The following is a 21,719-nucleotide window of genomic DNA, read 5'->3' as shown; positions in this document are numbered from 1 at the left end:
GCGAATTTGCCTATTATCCAGTGAACTGTTGTTTTACAGAAAAACCCTCATTATTCATGCATATAATAACTCATTAACTGTGCATCGGATTAAATGATTTAAATATGTAAAATGCTTAAAATTTCATCTAGCTTCACAATATGCTACTCTCATCCATGTTTAAAATGTTGTTTGCATTTAATTAGCATAAATGTCATGTTAAAATGGTTTATTTCATAACAAAATAACCATAGCTCCAAATTTAATAATCTTTATATGTGAATGGGATAGAAAAATGCATAGTTTAACATGGTGGCATTACTTTGCATGTTTAACAACTCTAAAATATGGTTTAGGGCAGAACAATACCAAATCTAAAATATGCATATGGGGATTTTCCGGAATTGTTGTTTGTTGTTTCCGGCCTCATTTAAACTTGCCTAGATAGGTAGTTTTATTATGCTTCACCCCTTGCCATGTTTAATAACATTTAATATTGCTAGATACATAAACGAGAGCAAACTAAATAATTCGAATGTGGTGTTTCGTCAATACGCAACTCGTTGCATATTGAGCTCCACTTAACTTGTAGTATTGTTTGTTGCACTTTGCCATGCCATGCCCCATTAAACCGGACATGCATCATACTTGATTATGCATCATGCCATGATTATGCTTGTTGGTTTACCATGTTGTTTGCTTCTTTTCGGTGTTGCTTCTTCTTGATAGTTCCGGTATCGTTGCGATGGTGAGGATTCGTTCGACTATGTTGGTCCACCTACCTAGCAGTCGGCGGTGCCGCCTCGGGGCAACTCGATGGTATTTTGGTTACCGTCCACTTAGCATAGACGGTGTTGTCCTGAGAACGAGATACGCGCGGCTCCTATCAGGGTATCGACACACCGGGTGGTCTTGCTGGTTTTGTTTTACCATTGTCGAAATGTCTTGTGCACCGGGATCCCGAGTTTGATCGGATGTCCCGCGATGAAGCATTGTCTCCGCGGATCGTGAGATTGTCATGGGCTAAGTTGGGACACCCCTGCAGGGTTTAAACTTTCGAGAGCCATGTCCGTGGTTATGTGGCAGATGGGAATTTGTTAATATCCGGTTGTAGTGGACTTGAACTAAACTCAACTAAAATACACCTACCGCATGCGTAACCGTGACTGTCTCTTTTTGGATGAGTTCGAGAAGAGAACACGGTTGGGTTATGTTTGACCGTAAGTAGTTTAGGATCACTTCTTGATCATTACTAGTTTGCGACCATTGTATAGTTTCTCATCTTATTCTTGTACTCGTAAGTTAGCCATCATACAATGCTTAGCCGCTTGTTGCAGTCTCACCACTTATCCATTCCCTATCCATTAAGCTTTGCTAGTCCTGATACCCATGGTGATGGGATTGTTGACTCATCGTGGCTCATAGATTACTACAACAACAGTTACAGGTACAGGTAAGCGATAGTCTGACGTGAGAGCGATGCTTGCTTGTGTTGGAGTTCTTCTACTTCTTCAATCAAGGAAAAGGTTCCGGGTCGGGGAGCCTAGGGTTAGCAGGGTGGATGTCGTTCTTCTTTTTCGTTTGATTTCATCCGTAGTCGGATCCTGCTCTTCTGTATGATGATTGCTATGTATTGATGAACTGTTGTATTGATGTTGTAGCTTGTGGCGAGTGTAAGCCTTTATCTTGTATTCTCATCTATTCAGTACATGGTATGTTGTAATGATATCCACCTTGCTAAGCGCTCGAAATGCGGTTGTGCCCCAATCATGAATTCATCACGTGATTGGGATAGAATCGCATCTTGGGCGCTACAAGTTGGTATCAGAGCCTTACCGACCTTAGGAGCCCCCTTGATTGATCGAACCGCTACTGTTGTTGAGTCTAGAAAAAAACTATTTTGAGTCTAGTTATATATCGGAGAGTAGGAATTCTTTTTACTCCTTATCCCTTTCGTCGCTCTGGTGAGGACTCCTGACGTAGATGTTTTGACTTCACTCTCCTCTTTTTCACTCAATTTTTTTTGGGTCACGCGGGTATCTTGAAATCGGACCGATATCATTATGACGGGAATTCTGTCTTGGTGCCTCCTGACATTTAGGGGTTGTGGCAGTGTCCCGGGGAGTTGAGCTCCAAGGTGTTTTTGTCACAGTGTTTATCGTTTCAGTTCCGGAATACCAGAGGTCGTCGACATCGAAAACGCTTCTATATTCTTTGTGGTGAGAGTAGTTTGACAACACCCGGTACTGGGGAGAGCGATCAGATGTATTGCCACAACTAGTATATCGAATGTTTTCGAAGGTCTGAGGTACATGATTTTCGAGGTTTTCTTGGTTATGTGTTCACGGATGGATATAGTTGGAGTGTAGGATTTGTTAGTTGTGTGAGATATTTGTGCCTCCCTGTATCCCCAACACCAGATTGCATAACCAGAAAGTTTCGGGAGTTCTTAGGTGGGAATTCAAGTAGTTACCTAGGTCTATCCTTCCAACAAATGCATGAGGGGTTATGTATTTGTTTCCAGCTTATTCTGCAAGCCAAATCCTTTGTTTTGTTTTTGAGTTGTGGTATTCGAGTTGCTTCAATGTCAAATGATGATTCCATACATGTCCTAAGCGGTGTTCTCATATTTGTATGGGAGTACTAATCCTTTTTTATCATCGAGATTGTCATGTCACATCTTCTCAACCAGCGTGTTCCCTTCAACATTTGCAAGATCAATACTCAGTTCTTCTCAACGGTGTTCATTCCGTTCGTCCCTAGTTGTCTATATTTTCCCACCATCCCACCCTTTTTCTACAAGGACTCAGATTTCTTAATCAAGTATCCATTTATTCATGTGAAGTCTCTTCATTCTTTTCCTCCATGTTCTTACCTGGTGATTCTCATGAAGATGCTAAGGAAGCTACAAGTTCATCATTCTTCATTCTCTTTTTCTTCCCCGATGGAGTAAACTCAAGCCTCGGTGTTAATCATATCTCTTTCTTTTGTTTCACATGCTTTCCCATGTGGCAATTTCTTATCCAAGCCTCTCTTATTTATTCACCCCTCTCTATTCATATCCGGAGTGCTGAAGGTATCTCAGAAGATTCAAGTTTCCATTCTTAATCCTTTTAAGCTATTTCCGGGTCCTTACCTTATTCAAGCCATTTAATTCAACCGGTGCAATCTCTCTTTAAAAATCATCGTTCAATGGTATTTCTTTCGAGTGGGACCATAACCCACAAGTCTTTTCCCAGGATCTTACCTGACTCTTCTAATTTTTCTGTAGTTATTCTCAATTCCTTTCAAGGTGTGATGTAAGAATGAATTTTCATCAGTCAGATGCCTTCTCGAGGACCGCTTTCAAATTATTTTCATCTTCCGCTCAACTTTTCCTTATTCATTATTCCGGAGTGCCTCAACAAATCATGGTGTTGTTTCTCGTCGTCATTCTCGGATTCTGCAGACCGAGGAAGAGTTCCTCTTAAATCCTTACCCGTTCTTCCACAGATGCGTAGTTCAAGCTTGATGCCATCCTCTCATAATTGTTTTCGATTGTGATAATTCTTTTCATACCCATCCGAAGCATTTCAGGAGTTGTTTTCGTTTCTTGATCATCCAAAGGCCATCATTTCAGAAGATTTATTCGTTCTCAACGTTCAGCTCTCATTCTCCAATTCTTACCGGGTGCCTCATTCGAGTATTCTTTAATCAGCTCGTGATCTCTTCGTTCTCTTGTATCTAAATTCCCTCAAGTATCTTCGTTCGTTTTCTAACTCTTCCTGGTGGTTCATTCGAGATTCATCTTCTATTGTTATCGTATCAATGCATTTGTTCTTCCAAATCCTAGTGGTGGATCGTTGAAGACCTTCCTCAAGTTTGCGTTATATCTCCCTTAATCCATTCAACGAGAATAAGTAGTATGCCAAATCAGTTGCTTGTCATCAATTTAAATTGGTGAAGGATACGCATAACATAATTCTTATTCTTATTTCCTCGAGATGAATTAATTCCTTCTTCCGGAGTTTGTTCATGAGGAAGAAATTCTCGGTTCCAAGTTGTTCATCTTTCTTTTCCGGAGCTCCAAGTTATTTCAATTATATCATTTCAAAGCTCCATCTAATCATTGCAAGGCTTCATCTTGTTCTTTTCAACTTTCCTTTCGTTTCATCATTCTTTTATTACCGGAGTTCTCACAAAGGCTCAACAGAGTGGTTCATTAAGATTTCATTCATTCTCGTATGTTCTTCAAGATTCTTGTTGGAGGAGCTCAAGTATTCTTCATCTTGCATTTAGAAGTGCAATCCCTTCTCCCTTATCTTTTGAGGTGGTAGTATATCATTCTTGATTCATAAGGAGCCTCGAAGTGAAGTTGTTAACAATGAGATATTTTAAATCCATCAATCTCTTTGTTGGAGTTATCTTGGGTTATATTTCACCTACAGCCTTCCCTAAGGAATGTTGCTATTGTGGTGCTTATCAATGATCCAAGTTTTCTCCTATCCTCTAGGCGAAAGAAGTGTTCATCTCTCCGTTGATCTCAAGTAAGCAATTGTTCCCGTAAATGACAGAATCTCACCTCTAGTTTTGAGATGTTTTCATAAGCCCACGAGGAGTGTATCATTTGATTGTTGATTCGTCAACAACTCCGTTCAAATTTTCTTTTAAGGATGCCCTCTCAAATTGATTTGAGGTAGAACATGTTGTTTTCTCTCCGTTCTTTTCATTCAATTCTTTCATTTCTTCCAGAGGCATTGTGATGTTGCTCTCTTCATTCCATCATCTCGTTTTGCCAAGATCATGTTCTTTTCCTAGCTTATCCATTTAACCGGAGTGTGGTGTTCTCTTTTCAAGTTCTTTTCATCTTATCAAGTTCTCCTTCTCTTTTCTCCCGGAGTGGTTTCAAAGCCTAACTTCTCCATCGAGCTCTTGGTTCTCGTCGTATTCCTTGTTGCTCTTGTCCAACGGACTGTTTGCAATCTCGTTCATCTCCATTGTATTCTTTCTTTCAATTTGTTCAACCTCTCAAGGTTCATGGTTTCACTCGTTTGTCAAAGAAGCAATTGTTTTACCTCTTCCTCTTCCGCTTCTCTCCGGTGCCATCCTTAGATCTCGGGACGAGATCTCTTGTAAGTGGGGGAGTGTTGTGACGACCCGAGACCGACGCTCCAGAAGCCTTCCAGTTATTTCGTTGTTGCTGTGTGTTTTATTTAATTGTTGCATTCATCATGTCATCATTTGCATTGCATCGGTACTCCGTTGCCATCATGTTTTCAAAACTTGCATCCGTTCGTGGTTGCCGCTTCTTCCTTGTCTCTGCTAGACCGTTCTCTTCTCTCTTGTCTTCTCCGTGGCAATGTTGTCAGACCGTTTGTCTTCCTTGATGATTCTCAGTCCAACCACACAGTTGACCTCGTCTGCCTAACCCCTCTTCGCACTGTGCATCGACCCCTCGCGTGCACGCCCGAAAGTTGTCCCGAACCCAACCCGGGCAACCGTGACCGATGGATCCGGATCATCCCCAAACATTCCTAAAATATCTTCGGTTCTTTGTTAGACTCTCCTAGCCTATTTTCCCGAGCCGTCCGATTACGATTGGAGGGTCCAGCTAACCCCTCCCCCTAATCCAACCTACCTATATAATAGCCTAACCCTAGAACCTAGGATGTCCCATCCATCCCCTCACCCGCCGCCGCCACTCTTCTCACCATCTACATCGGGATCTCCGTCTTCACTCGCAGCCGCCAGCTTCCCTCCTCGATTTCCATGCTAAACCAATCCATCGATCCACCCCAACCTGATGGCTCCGACCACCTCCCTGGATTTCCGCCGTCGCAACCATCCATCCATCTAGTGTCGCGCCTCCACACTTCATGCCCGAGGAGCCCCATGTCGAGCTCCTCCTCCCTGCCTTCGCCCGAGCCCCTCCTGCTTCTCCTCGTCGCCCTCAACCCCGCCTCGACTCGCCGGAGAGCCGTCGGCCTTGGAGACCACCGCGACAAGACCAGGCCCTCCCCCGTGCTTCTTCCTCACCTCCCTCCGGATCTCGCTCTCTCCCTCGCCTCACCTCTCTACCTCTTTGTCTCCAGAGACACGAACGAGCATAGTTTAACATGGGGTAGAATAATCTTTATATGTAAATGGGGTAGAAAAATGCATAGTTTAACATGGTGGCATTACTTTGCATGTTTAACAACTCTAAAATATGGTTTAGGGCAGAACAGTACCAAATCTAAAATATGCATATGGGGATTTTCCGGAATTGTTGTTTGTTGTTTCTGGCCTCATTTAAACTTGCCTAGATGGGTAGTTTTATTATGCTTCACCCCTTGCCATGTTTAATAACATTTAATATTGTTAGGTACATAAACGAGAGCAAACTAAATAATTCGAATGTGGTGTTTCGTCAATACGCAACTCGTTGCATATTGAGCTCCACTTAACTTGTAGTATTGTTTGTTGCACTTTGCCATGCCATGCCCCATTAAACCGGACATGCATCATACTTGATTGTGCATCATGCCATGAGTATGCTTGTTGGTTTACCATGTTGTTTGCTTCTTTCCGGTGTTGCTTCTTCTTGATAGTTCCGGTATCGTTGCGATGGTGAGGATTCGTTCGACTATGTTGGTTCGTCTTCTTCATGGATTCGATCTTCTTCCTAGCGGGATTTCACGCAAGATGACCGTCATCTTGGATCTCACTACTATCTTTGTTATGCTAGTTGTCTCGATGCTATCGCTATGTCGCGCTACCTACCACTTGTTTATCAAGCCTCCCCATATGCCATGAAACAGCCTCTAACCTTTTTCCACCATCCTAGCAGACCGTTGTTTGACTATGTTACCGCTTTGCTCAGCCCCTCTTATAGCGTTGCTAGTTGCAGGTTGTTCCATGTTGGGTCATGGATATCATGGGATATCACAATATATTTTACTTAATTAATGCATCTATATACTTGGTAAAGGGTGGAAGGCTCGGCTTTTTGCCTGGTGTTTTGTTCCACTCTTGCCGCCTTAGTTTCCGTCATACCGGTGTTAGGTTCCTTGATTTTGCATCCCTAACAACGATGAGGGTTTATGGGCCCCTCTTGACAGTTCGCTTTGAATAAAACTCTTCCAGCAAGGCCCAACATTGGTTTTATCATTTGCCTAATAAGAACTAAAACTTGCATAGGGACCCGCCGGCACCCGAGGTCTCTTAATCAACCCCCCGGGCCAGTGCTCCTCATGAGTGTTGGTCCACCTACCTAGCAGTCGGCGGTGCCGCCTCGGGGAAACTTGATGGTATTTTGGCTACCGTCCACTTAGCATAGACGGTGTTGTCCTGAGAACGAGATACGCGCGGCTCCTATCGGGGTATCGACGCACCGGGTGGTCTTGCTGGTTTTGTTTTACCATTATCAAAATGTCTTCTGCACCGGGATCCCGAGTTTGGTCGGATGTCCCGCGATGGAGGATTGTCTCCGCGGATCGTGAGCTTGTCATGGGCTAAGTTGGGACACCCCTGCAGGGTTTAAACTTTCGAGAGCCGTGCCCGCGGTTATGTGGCAGATGGGAATTTGTTAATATCCGGTTGTAGTGGACTTGAACTAAACTCAATTAAAATACACCAACCGCGTGCGTAACCGTGACTGTCTCTTTTCGGGTGCGTTCGAGAAGAGAACACGTTTGGGTTATGTTTGACGGTAAGTACTTTAGGATCACTTCTTGATCATTACTAGTTTGCGACCGTTGCATAGTTTCTCATCTTATTCTTGTACTTGTAGGTTAGCCATCATACAATGCTTAGCCGCTTGCTGCAGCCTCACCACTTATCCATTCCATATCCATTAAGCTTTGCTAGTCTTGATACCCATGGTAATGGGATTGTTGAGTCCTCGTGGCTCACAGATTACTACAACAACAGTTGCAGGTACAGGTAAGGCGATAATCTGACGTGAGAGCGATGCTTGCTTGTGTTGGAGTTCTTCTACTTCTTCTTCGATCAAGGGATAGGTTCCGGGTCGGGGAGCCTGGGATTAGCAGGGTGGATGTCGTTCTTCTTTTTCGTTTGATTTCATCCGTAGTCGGATCATGTATGATGATTGCTATGTATTGATGAACTGTTGTATTGATGTTGTAGCTTGTGGCGAGTGTAAGCCTTTATCTTGTATTCTCATCTATTCAGTACATGGTATGTTGTAATGATATCCACCTTGCTAAGCGCTTGAAATGCGGTTGTGCCCCAATCATGAATTCATCACGTGATTGGGATAGAACCGCATCTTGGGCGCTATAGAGGCCCAGCGAATTGCCAATCGGTTGAACTGTCGGCTGGGATCCTTCCCCACAACTTACCTCAGCATGCCGATTAGTGACACCCGTCTACAGGAGAAAGACTTCCGCCCAATTATTTCCAAGCTCCAACCTCGGATGGAGCCTTGGCAAGGGAGGTGGCTCTCTAAGGCCACTCGAGTGGTTCTGATGAACTCCTCCCTTATTAGCCTGTTGATGTACGTTATGGGATTCTATAGTTTACATGAATCCCTTCATCACGAGGTCACCAAACTCCTCTCCAGATTCTTCTGGGCTGGAGAGGGTGATAAACAGAAATACCACATGGTTAAGTGGTCTGAGATTTGCAAGCCTAAGGATCAGGGCAGCCTCGGGGTCATCTCATCTAAGTGGATGAATATTGCCCTCCTCTCCAAATGGCTTTGGCGCATTCAGACCGGCGAAGGTGGACTGTGGCTAAAGATTATCCGCGCAAAGTACCTGCAAGGGCAACCTCTGGCATTCGCTTCTAGATCTAGAGGGTCCCAATTTTGGCAATCGGTGATCCAACTGATGTCGGTCCTACGTATTGGGACCTCCATTAAGGTGGGTACTGGCTCCGGCACCCTCTTCTGGCTGGATAGATGGTCCAGGACTAGACCTTTTGCGGAGCGATTCTTCACCTTATTCTCTATATGTAGCAGCCCACAACTTACGGTGGGCGTGGCATTGGCTGACATGGGCTCTATTGCCTTCTGGTGTACCTTTGGGCGGTGGAACACGCACAATGGGAGGAGTTGGTCGAGTGTATTGCCCTACACACCCCTTCCCTCGAGCCCGATTCCCTGACCTGGCGCCTTGAGCCCAATGGCAGGTTCTCTACAAGGTCCCTATACCAGGCGATTGTGCCCACTCCTAAGCCTATTGAGCTTTCAGTGATTTGGGAGATCAAGCTCCCCTTGAAAATCCGCATTCCTTTGGCAATGGATTCGAGGACGTCTGCCTTCGGGCACGGAGATGCATAAGCGTAATGGCCCCGAGGACAGCCTCTGTCCCATTTGCATTGTACCGGAAGACTCCAACCACATTTTCTTCCGGTGCCCTGCAGCGCAATTCCTCTAGAGTTGCTTCCAGGAGGTTGTTGGTGGCGTTTGGTGCCATGACGACCTTCTGGATTTGTTTGGGGAAATCCTTAGGCTCCCCATCTCTAGACGTGCTCCCATCTGGGTGGCTATGGGTACCCTTGCATGGACCCTCTGGAGCATCCGCAATAAATTAGTCATCGAATGCGTGATCCCTTGCCGTGTGACTGACGCAATCTACAAAATGTGTGGCTTCTTACAGCTATGGAGACTGCTTAGCAAGCGGCGTGATCAGGACGTCATCGACACCATCATCTCAGGTCTCCGCTCCTCGGCCTCGGCGTTAGCTCCACCACCACCGCCACCCCCTCCCGAGCCAGATTAGCTCCTGTTTTCTTTTTGTTTGGGGCTTGTTTTGCTGTGCCCCTAGCGATTATTTGAGACTTGCTTGTACCTGAACCTATCTTGACTTGTTGTTGGATGCTTGGTGCTGTTGCTTTATAATATAAAGCAGGAGGAAACCCTTTTTCGTAAAAAAGGATCACTTGCACAAATATCTCATGACAACCTGCCAATCAAGGATGTAAACATCTGCCCCATTTGTGCTCAGTTGATCTCACTTGTTGCATTAAAAATGCAGAATGTAGCTTTCAAAGTGCTCTGCAAGATACCTACACTGTCCTATATGCAATTTCATTTCTTAGTTTCTACCTCGAGGGCATAAACTATAACGACTTTACGAAGTGCTTCTCTCTTGTAAAGTTATCTTTAAGGACTGCAACATTTCAACTTTATCTAATATTCGAATTTCAATCTTATAACTGGCATGTGAAAAATCTGGTCATGACTTAGAGGTCTGCCTATTTTTTGTTGACCTGGGTTTCTTATGATCTCTTTATGTCCAGCCATATCTTTATGCAAGAAATTATCATACTAAATTTTCCTGGTACAATCACATGCAATCTGGTAAATATCGAGAATCATTTGCCACTAGTTACTATGTAAATTCTGAAGTCTAATCAAACTAGAACATGGAAACTGGGAAATTGTACTGTTACGTTAAATATCAGTTTTCAAATTAGAAGTGGTTCTCAACCTGTTCTGTATTTGTCTCTACATAATTTGGGTCAGTGCAGTATTAGTCTAATATTGCCAAATTTGTTGTTCTTGCAGAAAATGGAACTTCTTAACCACTTGTTTTAAGAAGCCATATAGATGAGTCTGCCATCTTATTTTAAGTAGCACCAATATGTTAAACATAGAGTTCACTTCTGTATCCTGATGTATCCAAGTTGCATTATTGCACGACAGAGCTGGAGGTACTAATGGGACAAAGACCGGCTCATCCTTACGACAATGGAAAATTCCACCACACACAAGTTGCATTATCTTGTGTCCAATTTTGTCCCTTGCCATGACAAATGATGAGGACCTTCAACTACTTTACTTTGCTCGAATTTTCTTGGCAAGTACTCCCACTGTACACTAATGTAAGACGTTTTTGCAGTTCAAATTGAACTGCAAAAACATCTTATATTACCGAAAAAGGCTTCCGTCCCGCTTTATATATAAAGCAACAACCAAGGATACAACACCTGGATACAACACGCCACCACCACACATGACACACACACCCAAGGCGAGATACAAGGGTGCCGATGCGCCGCAACACTACCCAATCAACCCCAAGCACACTACAAATGAGCCCACTTGGGGCCGATGAGGACCTCCTGAGAACTAGTCACCGAGAAGGGAAGCGGAACAATGACGAAGCATGGACTCCAAGGCGGTGCACGACACTGGATTGTCGCCACCGCCCAATCCCGAAGATCAAGTTTTCACCCGGAGCTACATGAAGGGAAGGGAACACCATGACGGAACCTTCATGAAGGAAGCGACGCCCGCGGCCACTGCCACCTTCGGCCGGAGAGAAAACCGGGCAAGTAATGTACCACAGTGCTCCCCCTTTGCCAAACCTCCACGCTACGCCAAACATCACCAACCATGCCACCCAAGTGACCATGGCTGCCCGACCGCACCCAAGGCGCGTGCTCCGCCCGCGAACACCGCGTCTCCCGCCGCCAGGGCCGCCGCCCTGCATCCAAGCAACCCCGTGAACACCCAAAGGCCTTGGATCTGGCTTGATCGGCAGCCCCCAACCGACGGAGCAGCCAGCAACCGCCCTGCCTCAAACATCGCCAGAGCTTCACCAGAAGCCACGCCAGTGCTGAAGCAGCTCACCGGCGCACCGCTGCGCCCGCACCATGGCTGACCCGAAGAAGGCGGCCCGTGCCACCCCATCGCGCGAGAGGAAGACCGAGCCCCGCTGCCCCCGCCGCCGGTTGGGCTTCACCCGGCCACGCCCTCTGGCGGCGGCGGCGAGGGAGGAGTAGGGAGGCGGAGTGGAGCTAGAAGAGGGGATCGAGGAGCCCTCCCCAGCCGCCTCGCGGGTGGCGGCGCGGAGGGATAGGGTTCCAACATCTTATATTAGTGTACAGAGGTACCCGCACTGTCCAACATAAGAACAATTTTCAAGCTAACAAAGCTTGAAAAATGTTCTTATATTATGGGACCGAGGGAGTAGTATTTAGGGCATGTATAATGGTGGCATATGGATACATATGCCCCATGACAAAAAGTAGTTTGAGGCATCTATATTTCTTTTTTCTCCCCAATGCAAGCTACCACTAGTGGGCCTCATTAAGAAATGGGAAATAAAGACTCTAGTGCACATGCACTTTTTCTCTTCAAGCACCCGCCTCCTATAGAGGATCTCGCTTCCCTATCCGAACCTACTTTACTCGATATCCGATCCTACATGGCATCTGAGGCATCACCCTAGGGCTATGCATTGTACATGCCCTTATGAACAACTCCCAACGTCAGAATAAAAAAGAAACATGTACAAGCAGCCGCATGAACCATGATGGACAGAATGACATGAGAAAACTGTAAAGCTAGACAAGTACAGGGCGTCATAGCATGTACCTCGGGTATTCTACTGAAACACAGACGTGAACGTTCCATGGGTATGCCTTCCAGAATGATTGATCTTGCACAAGATTCCATAAAGCATAGCCACCAAGAGGCTCTTCACGGAGAACTACATGTGCAGTCCATCTGTGGCAGTTCATCGAACACAAACAAGTCATTCCCCAGGTGCGTTCCATCTCAAATGTCAGCTTGTGCTAAGCCTTACACCAACAGACAGCCTCCTCTACAATTTATTTCATTCGTCAGAATCATGACACATGTCGCACTGTCCTCAGGCAATGCAACTAAATCATTATAAAAAGAACTAGCTTAGTCTCCTTATGTAATTATGGAATAACATACAGTGGTTGGTATGAATGATTGAAGCTCGCTGGTCAGACAGATGATAAATGTGCCTACATTTCTAACTCCAACATGGGTGTGAGTGCTGTTTACTAATTCGGGTCCGCACACTAATATTTGCCACACATATTATTCGTTTTCCTCGCAGAAAATGTATCTTTTTAACCACTTATTTCTAGAAGCCATATATACCGGGTTTGACATCTTATTTAAGTAGCACAAATATGCAAGCACAGAATTCATTTTATGTATCCTGACGAATACAAGTTGCATTGTAGCATAACAGAACTGGAAATTCTAATGGGCCAAAGACCAGCTCACCTTTGCTACGACAATAGAAATTTCCACCACATGCAAGTTGCATTACTTTGTGCTCCAGTTTTGTCCCTTGCCATGTCAAATAACGAGGACCTTCAACTACTTTGTTTTGTTGGAATTTTCTTGGTAAATATTTAAGAAATCCCAACGTCACAACAAAAAAACATGTTCAAGCAGCATGATGAACCATGATGGACAGAATGACTTGAGAACCCTCTAAGGCCAGACAAGTACCAGGCATAACATGTACCTCGGGTATTCTACTGAAATGCAGCTGTGCACAATCCACCATAGGATAGATCAGCAAGCCATGGGATTACGATCTGCAGACCCAGAATGATTGATCTTGCACAAGACTCCATAAAAGCATATAACCTCCAAGAGGCACTTCACTGAGAACCACATGTGCAGTCCATCCTGGCAGTTCGTCAAACACAAACCAAGTCATTCCCCATACGTGTTCCATCACAAATGCTAGCTTATGCCAAGCCTTACACCAACAGCCTCCTATATAATGCTATTTAATTTGTCAGCATCATGACATGTTGCACTGTCCTCAGACAATGGAACTAAACATTATACAAAGAACTAGCTTAGTCTCCTTATGCAATTATGGGATTATATATGGCAGTTGATATGAATGATTGAAGCTGCTCGTTAGTCAAAGACAAGATAAGCATGCCTACATTTCTAACTCCAACTTGGGTATGGGTGATGTTTATGTATTGGCATACAGCTCCTACAAGGGAGCTGCATGGAATGAGCATCTCCCACTCCCAGAGTCTTGTCTTGGTCACATAAACAAAGCATTACCCTGTACACACAACCGCACTCTGCATTTGGCATGACAAGGCTAATGACTATTGACTATTCATCATTTCATCATTAGCTCTGTGATTAGGCTAATGATGATACAAAGTAATATTTTAAGGAAGTTTTACATTTGTTCCAATAAACTCTCAGAATAAAACAAGTATTGCGAGTATATGCAGGAAAAAAATTACCTGGATGTAAATAAACTGCAGCATGGTCAGCTGAAACCTGGAGTGTGAACATTCACTACTTCAAGTCCACAGCTGACAAATGCTTGTTCAGTTGCATACAAGCCTGGGAGAGATAATGGAATAAACCTCTAAACAAAAGTAATTGATGGATTCATGCCACAATTAACAGATAGTGAAGCAGTGTCATTTGCTTATGCCAAGCTATCGAGCTTCTTCATTGGTCTCTGTGATACTGCATGGTACTTCATCGCCTTATGTGGCAATTGCAACCATTCTGCTCCAAGGGTGTGGGAGGGAGTTTCTGCTGGTGGGTTCACACCGGTCACCTTATTTACGGCAGAGATGGAACTGCGGCGTCATCCTGGCAGCATCGCTTCCAAACATGGTCGCTCCAGAAATGCCAGCTTGTGCCAAGCATTACGCCAACAGCCTCCTGCATAACATATTTCATTCATCAGCATCATGACATGTTGCACTGGCTAATGCAACGCAAGTAAGTTATAATAGAAAGAATTATATAGTCTCCTTATGTAACCATGGAATATCATACTGCAGTTGATTTGAATGATTGAAGCTTGCCTAGTCAGAGAGAAGACTATGAAGGTTCCTGCCAAGTCTTGTTTGTTCACACAAACTAAACATTGTACTGTTCACGCATCGCACCGTTCAGCGTGAGTATACCCGTGTAGTCTGACTATTCCCCATAAGCTCTGGGACAATTTGATGATACACAGTCATATTTCAAGGCGTTTTTACACCTGTTCAGATAAAACTTCGCAGAAAATAATTTATAAATCACAGTATATGCAGGGAGGAAGTAACTGGAATGGGAATAAGCTGTAGGATGATCAATTAAGATGCTGAATGTGAATACTGACGAAGAGTGCCAAAAGGTATGTAGATCACATGTGTGCACAGCTGAAAAGATTGTTCATTGATGCCTGTTAAGTTGTCATACAATCTTGGGAAAGACAAGGGAACAACTATTTAAATAAGACGACTCGATGTAGTCATGGCATGATTAGCACACAGGCAGATTCCGGGGAAACATCATGCCAAGCCAAAGCATGGGGGTGCCATACAGACCCACTCAGCTATATAACTAAGAGCTTAACAGACCACAACTTCACATCGCCGCCTCAAGGCGTCTTCTTCGTGTTCCAGTTCCACCAACAATTAGCCAAATGGCGTCCAGCAACCAAGTAGCATCCCACAATCCAGAGCAACCAGATAAGCAAAGTCTGGCCAGCCCGCCCGGCAGCAACAAGCCTTCAACAGAGTACCAGCTGAAGACACAGCTTCTACTGCTGGCCACTCTGGTTGTGACCGTGACGTATGCAGCGGGGCTCAACCTGCCAGGGGGTGTCTGGCAGGACACACAGGATGGACACTTCGCAGGCGACCCGATCCTTCCGGACACGCACTACCACCGGTACCTTGCGTTCTACTACTGCAACGCGACTGCATTCGAGGCGTCACTTGTGGCCTGCCTCCTTCTCCTTGTTCTTGATGAGGCGAAGGACAACAGTGTCTGCGCAACTGTGCTGCGGGCGGTCATGGTGCTCGATTTACTTGGCCTCATGGGGGCCTATGCTGCTGGAAGCTGCCGGGATGCTTTTACAACCATCTACTCCTCAGTGTTAGTCTCTTCCGTCTTCGCCTACATCATATATGTCTTTGTAACATACGCCTTCCAGTGGGCATTTCCCAAGAGTACATATGCCTTCCGGTGGGCATTCCCCAAGAGTACAGAAGGCAAGGCTCCTGAGAAGCAAGACAAGGATCCTGAGAAGCAAGACAACGATCCTGAGAAGCAAGACAAGGATCCTGATGGACACAGGCGTGAAGAGGAGCACAACTGCACAAGGTCTTGATGCTACTTGCAACATTCGCGGTTACCATCACATACGTGGCCGGACTGGGCCCACCTGGTGGATTCTGGAGCAACAGCCAGGACGGCCACCGTGTGAGCGACCCAATTATGCAGGACCACAACTCCAGCCGGTATCAGGCATTCTTCGTGTGCAATAGCACTGCATTTGTTGCGTCCTTGCTCATCATCGTGCTGCTCCTGGACAAGAAGCTGAGCAAGAACTTTTCTGTAAGGTCTGTTGCACTGTATGGTTTCATAGCGGTGGCGCTCATCGGCCTTGTGGGGGGCTATGCTGCAGGGAGCTGCAGGGAAGCTGATAATACCATCTATGTCGTTTTTCTGGCTGGTGCAGTTCTTGCATACATATTTCTACAGCTGGCTATTACTAAAGCCATGAAAAAGAAGGACAGATGGTGCCATACACAACTCACAACCATACGTGATTCTACTTGGCTGAAGAAAATAAAAGGCATGTTTGCTCCTACTCCTGCAAGTTCTAGCACTAGCAGGTACGCAACCACGTATTGTTATTCCTTGGAAATTATCATTGGCCCATATAATCCAATTCTAGGATACAATTTTAACTCAGTATATCTATGCAATTACCAGCAATACAGGAGCTGACAAAGTACTGGAAAAGAATCACTCTCTTGTCATGTTGCTCGCTACTCTTGTGGTGAGCATGACTTACCAAGCTGGATTAGATCCACCAGGCGGCCTTTGGCCAGATGAGCAGGATGGACATAAGGGTGGTGAACCAGTACTCCTCACAACTCATCCTACTGGGTACAAGGTGTTCTTCTATAGCAACTCAGCCGCCTTCGTGGCATCCTTAGTCGTCATCATAATGGTCCAGAGTATATTTCTACTTCAGCGCCATACATTGCATGCAGCCATGCTACTGGATTTGTTTGGCCTCATAACAGCATACGCTGCAGGGAGCAATAGGGATCCAAGCACCTCCATCTATGTTGTCGCCTTGGCAGGTGTTGTCCTTGTGTATGTGGTGATTCATATAGTATTCTTCACGTTAGAAAGCATGTGGGAAGCCACCAAAATCCCGATAAGTTGGATAGGAGGCGCGAGATGTTACTGTTGCTTGCGATCTTGGCTGCAACACTCACTTACCAAGCTGGCCTGACCCCACCAGGTGGCTTCTGGTCAGCTGATGACAAGTTTGGTCATCATGCAGGATTTCCAGTCCTCCTTGTGATAACTACCGTCGTCGTTACAATGCATTCTTCTACTGCAATGCAGCAAGTTTCATGACATCTGTAACTCTCATAGTTCTTGTGAACCCCACCCTATACAAGCCGGGCATACGGTGTTATGCACTCTATGTATGCATGGTGGTGGGCATGTTTGGCCTCATGGGAGCCTATGCTGCTGGAAGCTCCCGACATGTACGAACCTCCATCTATGTGTTAACTTTAGTTGCTGCGGTATTCACCTTTCTCACCGTTCAGGTGGTTATTTTATGGATACCAAAAAACTGGAGCAATAAGCAGTCATCTACCTCCTCTGGTACAGTACATGGGTCCTCTGAGCAAGAAAGCATCATCAGTGAGTCTTCTGAACTGGTAGCCCATGACACAGGAACAGAAAAAAAGGACCTTCGTGAGTACTTGGCTGCAAGTGTAACATACCAGACTGGTCTAAAACCACCAGGTGGTCTCTGGCAGGACAACAACAACAACGGACATACTGGAGGCAACTCAATCCTCCATGACATCGACAAAGGCCGTTACCGTGCTTTCTTCTATAGCAACTCCACTTCATTTATGGCTTCTATTGTCGTCATTGTCTTGCTACTTCCACGGAACAGCAACAATTGGCCACTGTGGCCAATGCATACTGCCATTTTGCTAGACATGGTAGGCCTCCTTGGGGCCTACGCAGCGGGCAGTACAAGAGAGTGGGAGATGTCAAGGAATGTCATTGCTCTGGTCATTCCTGTGCTGATCTATATTGCAGCCATACGCAGCAGTATCATTGTTCCGCAACAAGGGCCGATGTGGCAGCGGAAATTCTCATGAACCACCCCAATGATCAAGAAAGCTTAGGCTTACCGAAAAAGGGTTTCCCCCCACTTTGTATTCCAAAGCAACCAACACCGAGTACAGATAACGTTGTGGCGAGCAGCACAACACACCAAGAGAAAAAGAAGAAGAAACAAATGCCAACGACGACAGCTTGGCAAAGCGCGGATGACCCGCCACCGCGGCGCCCACCGGAAACAAAACACCACAGACCGAGGCTCCAATCCGCCGCGTACTAAGCAGCACCTCCAAGAAGGGATGCGACACCGACGACGCTGCTGCCCGGACGAGTACTCGGGTTTCCCCGGGCACGCGGAGGGAGGTGGGGGTGGATACCACCGACACCCTCCAGGGAGGAATGGTGGCACCCGCAGGTGTCACCGCGTCGGGGCCGAAGCCGGCAGGGATTTCTCCCGCATTCCAACCCCAACCGCCCAACCGAACAGAACCGACCGCCCAACCGTCGCCCATCACCATGCGCCAACGCAGTAGCGCCGCCACCCACGCCGCCTCACTACGAACACCACCACGAGGCCAAGAGGACCGAAGAGAAGCTCACCACGACGGGAGCAGCAACATCGACGCCGAGCTGGAGGGAACCACCTCCACCGCCGTCGTGCGGGAGGCCCGTGCCTCCGGCACCGTCGCGGTAGCCGTCCGGACGCGGCAGCGGGGCATGCCGGGCCACCCCTGGCCCAGCCAGGCCCGAAGCGGGCCCGTTAAGCCCCGCCAGCCGCGATGCAGCAGGCTGGCGTCGTCGCCGCCGGCACCCAGCCACGCGTCGCATCTCCCCCGCCTCCCAGAAGCCACACCGGAGCCATCCCCGCCGCCAGCCCGCAGGGCCCAGATCTGGGCCGAGCGGACGACGCCAGATCCCGCCGCCGCCACCCAGTAGCTCGCCTGCATGCGCCACGGAGCCCCGCCGCCGCCTAGATGCACCCCCCGGAGCCACTCCGCCCGCGTCGGAGAGCGACCGGGAGGGAAAGGGCCAGGAGGCCACCGCCACCAGCAGCCCCAGGGCCAAGCCAGCCGCGGGCGCCGGCGACGAGAAGGAAGAAGGAAGGGGGGAGCCTGGAGGGAGGAGGCCCGATGCGCGGCCGGTCGCCCGCAGCGGGGCGACGCGGTCGCGAGAGAGAAGGGGAGAGCGGGGGGTCTTCCGAAAGCTTAGGCTTCGCACAATTCTTTATCTGGCTTTCAATCTTTTTGAACTGCAAGTGCTGTATGTATTTCAAGATATTCAGTTTATTGTTCACATGTACTTTGCAAACAATATATATTGGGGATGTCTATAAATTATCATGTTTTTTTTACTTCTGTACAAATAAGGTAAAATAATATACTTTTAAGATTGAACATTTCCAACAAGTGTATACAATTATTGAGTATTGAACATATTGTCAAACAATAAAAATTGGTAATGTGCAGCTTTGGTTTCGAGCTTTTTCATTGGTCCCAGCAATACTGGCAGACCTACCATAGCAGTGCATTTTGTTTGGAGGAATTAGTGGTAGGAATGGGAGTTTGAGGGGTATGAGGCATATAATCCATTGTTTGTGTGTGCGGGTGGGGTGGGGGGGGGGGCGGTAATTCATGCGGGATAGAGATGAGAAAATAACTTCATCTCATATTCCCACTACTGATTCCCACCACACACCGAACATGGGTTTGAAACTAAAAATCAACTTCCCAAGCCTAACCCCCAACAACTTTTCAAGCCTAAACTCCCATTCCCTTTCCCTAGTATTGCCAAACACGATCTAGGGGCGAGCAGGGGAGGCCGCCCTGGGCCTCTGTGGAGGAGCACCCCCATCCCCCCTCCCTATCTATCCTTCAGCGCAGCACCATGGGGTACAGTAAAAGTTCACCCCGGCAAACCTCAAATCCCCTAGGTCCACCACTGGCAATACTGGTATCTTTATGGCCTTCTGTCACAATGGCAGCATTACTTACTTCACTTTATCTGTTTCATTTGGTGTAAATAAACTATTGTTCTTTGTTCAGTTTAATTCAGCGTGGCCCTCTTGTCCCTTTACTTCCATTTGATGTAATTGTTTTTTGTTCAATTTAATTCAGCATGATCCTCCTGTCCCCTAATGCTTGGCAGAAAATGAAGTTCATCTCTTAGTTGGCCAACATAAGCACTCAATCAAAAGTCATATAGTGAATTCAGAGGACTTCACCTAATCCAATGGTAAGGAAAATTTGCCCAAATATGAAATAAAGGATCCTTGAAGAAGGAAATTAAGATCTGGCACCCAGTTGAACGGGCCTGGTGAACTAGAATCACATAAGGCAACTTGTAGTGACTCAGCACTCTATAATATGAAAACATATTATATTTGTCCAATTCTGTCGTAATCTTACCAGAGATATAAAGTGACACCTAGTTTAATCATCCTACTGCTCTTTTAATTGATCTCACCTTAATTTAGTCCTGTTCATTCGCAGTTACGTTTGTAGCCTTCATATGAATCATATGTGATGTGATGAGCCAATAATGATGGCGTAATCGATCATGACGAGAAATCTAAAGGCTAACCCGCCACCTATCATGATTAGTTCTTAACCTCTGTACGATCTTCAAAAATTGCATCAAGTCATAAGAACTGCTGAACACAGCCAGTTTTAGTTTTATTGTACCTTCTGTCATTTCACAAATATTTAAATATGCTTAGCTTCTACACAGCACACTCAGAATGCACATTTTCAAGCAATGTGAAGATGGGGGAATATAACAAGACAATACAAACAATAACCACTAACACCAAACATACCTGAAACGCGAGTAGATATCTGTCAGGCATCGCACTGAACACGAGTGCAGCCATCAGTTATCCATGACTGACACCCAACCCCACAGGATTCCATCCGATTGTCATCGACGATGACCCAAGGAGGAAATTTGTGGCATGCCGGCCGAACATGCTGTCCCGTTTGAACAATCTGTCGAACACCTGCAGTGCACCCGGCCCGCGCAGGCATTTCAGTAGAGCAAGCAGTCGCCACAAAAACCGTGCGTCCTGGGAGGATACAGGTCGTACCATCCTGGAGGGAACCCTGGAGCGTGAGGCCGTTATGGTCGCCTCAGCGCGCATTGCTGTAAGCGGAGGGGACGGCTCGTCGACGAGCACACGACCGGGACGGCAGAGGTCGGGCGTGGTGGGGGGTCGCGCGACGGCTCCAGGCGTCACGGGCGACGGCGGATCCGCCCGGAATCAGCACTCCACGCCTCCACAGTAGGCGATATAGCAATGAAAAAGAGGGAAGGAGGGCAATGGCGGCAGGCGAGGTCACAGACTCACAGAGGTGGCGCGGCTCCGCGGGAATCCTAGGCGAGCGCTAAGGCAAATCCATCCAATTAGACGCCAAGCCCGGTGATGGGCCGGTCCTTTTACGTACTGCTTCGGCTGCCGGGTTTTTTTTTCTTTCTTTTGTTTTTTGCTTTTTACTTTTTTCTGTTTTTTCATTTTCATTTTCATATTTCTGTTATTTCAATTTTCGTTGTCTCATAACATATGTACATTTTTTAATACACAGAATTATTTATTTAGTAGACTTACATTTTTTAGAATTTAAAATAAGATGAATATTTTTTGTGCATGGACTTCTTTTTGGCCCTTGCATGAACTTTTTAATATTACGTCCATCCCAAATTAATTGTCTTAGATTTGTGTATATACGGTTTACCTAACAATAAAGCGTGTCTGGATACATACGTATCTAGAAAAATCTAAGACAAGTAATTCGGGTCAGAGGGAGTATATGATCTTTTAAAAAATATGTGAACTTTACTTTCTAAATATTTAACACTGTTATATACATGAATTTATTTAAATATGTGAACGTTTTAC

The 21,719-nt window shown here is 46.1% G+C and overlaps 1 long non-coding RNA gene and 1 pseudogene across 1 annotated transcript in view; one reads left to right on the top strand and one right to left on the bottom strand.

The window, feature by feature from the left end:
* The window catches only part of LOC125524491, a 29,136-nt gene extending 7,924 nt beyond the window's left edge, over positions 1–21,212 (bottom strand). Inside the window, exons 1-5 of the long non-coding RNA XR_007290770.1 lie at positions 20,910–21,212; positions 20,643–20,822; positions 13,957–14,389; positions 12,956–13,369; positions 12,287–12,515 (exon numbers count right to left, since the gene is read on the bottom strand). This is a non-coding gene — a long non-coding RNA (uncharacterized LOC125524491). The remainder of the gene's footprint in view (positions 1–12,286; positions 12,516–12,955; positions 13,370–13,956; positions 14,390–20,642; positions 20,823–20,909) is intronic.
* On the top strand, positions 14,503–17,914 carry LOC125524490 (annotated as a pseudogene).
* Positions 21,213–21,719: the final 507 nt, after the last annotated feature.

This window comes from Triticum urartu, chromosome 7 (genome assembly GCF_003073215.2).
Source record: "Triticum urartu cultivar G1812 chromosome 7, Tu2.1, whole genome shotgun sequence".
NCBI classification, from domain to species: Eukaryota; Viridiplantae; Streptophyta; class Magnoliopsida; order Poales; family Poaceae; genus Triticum; species Triticum urartu.
Note: the sequence above shows the minus strand (reverse complement) of the source record. Positions and strands in the feature narration are given on the sequence as shown.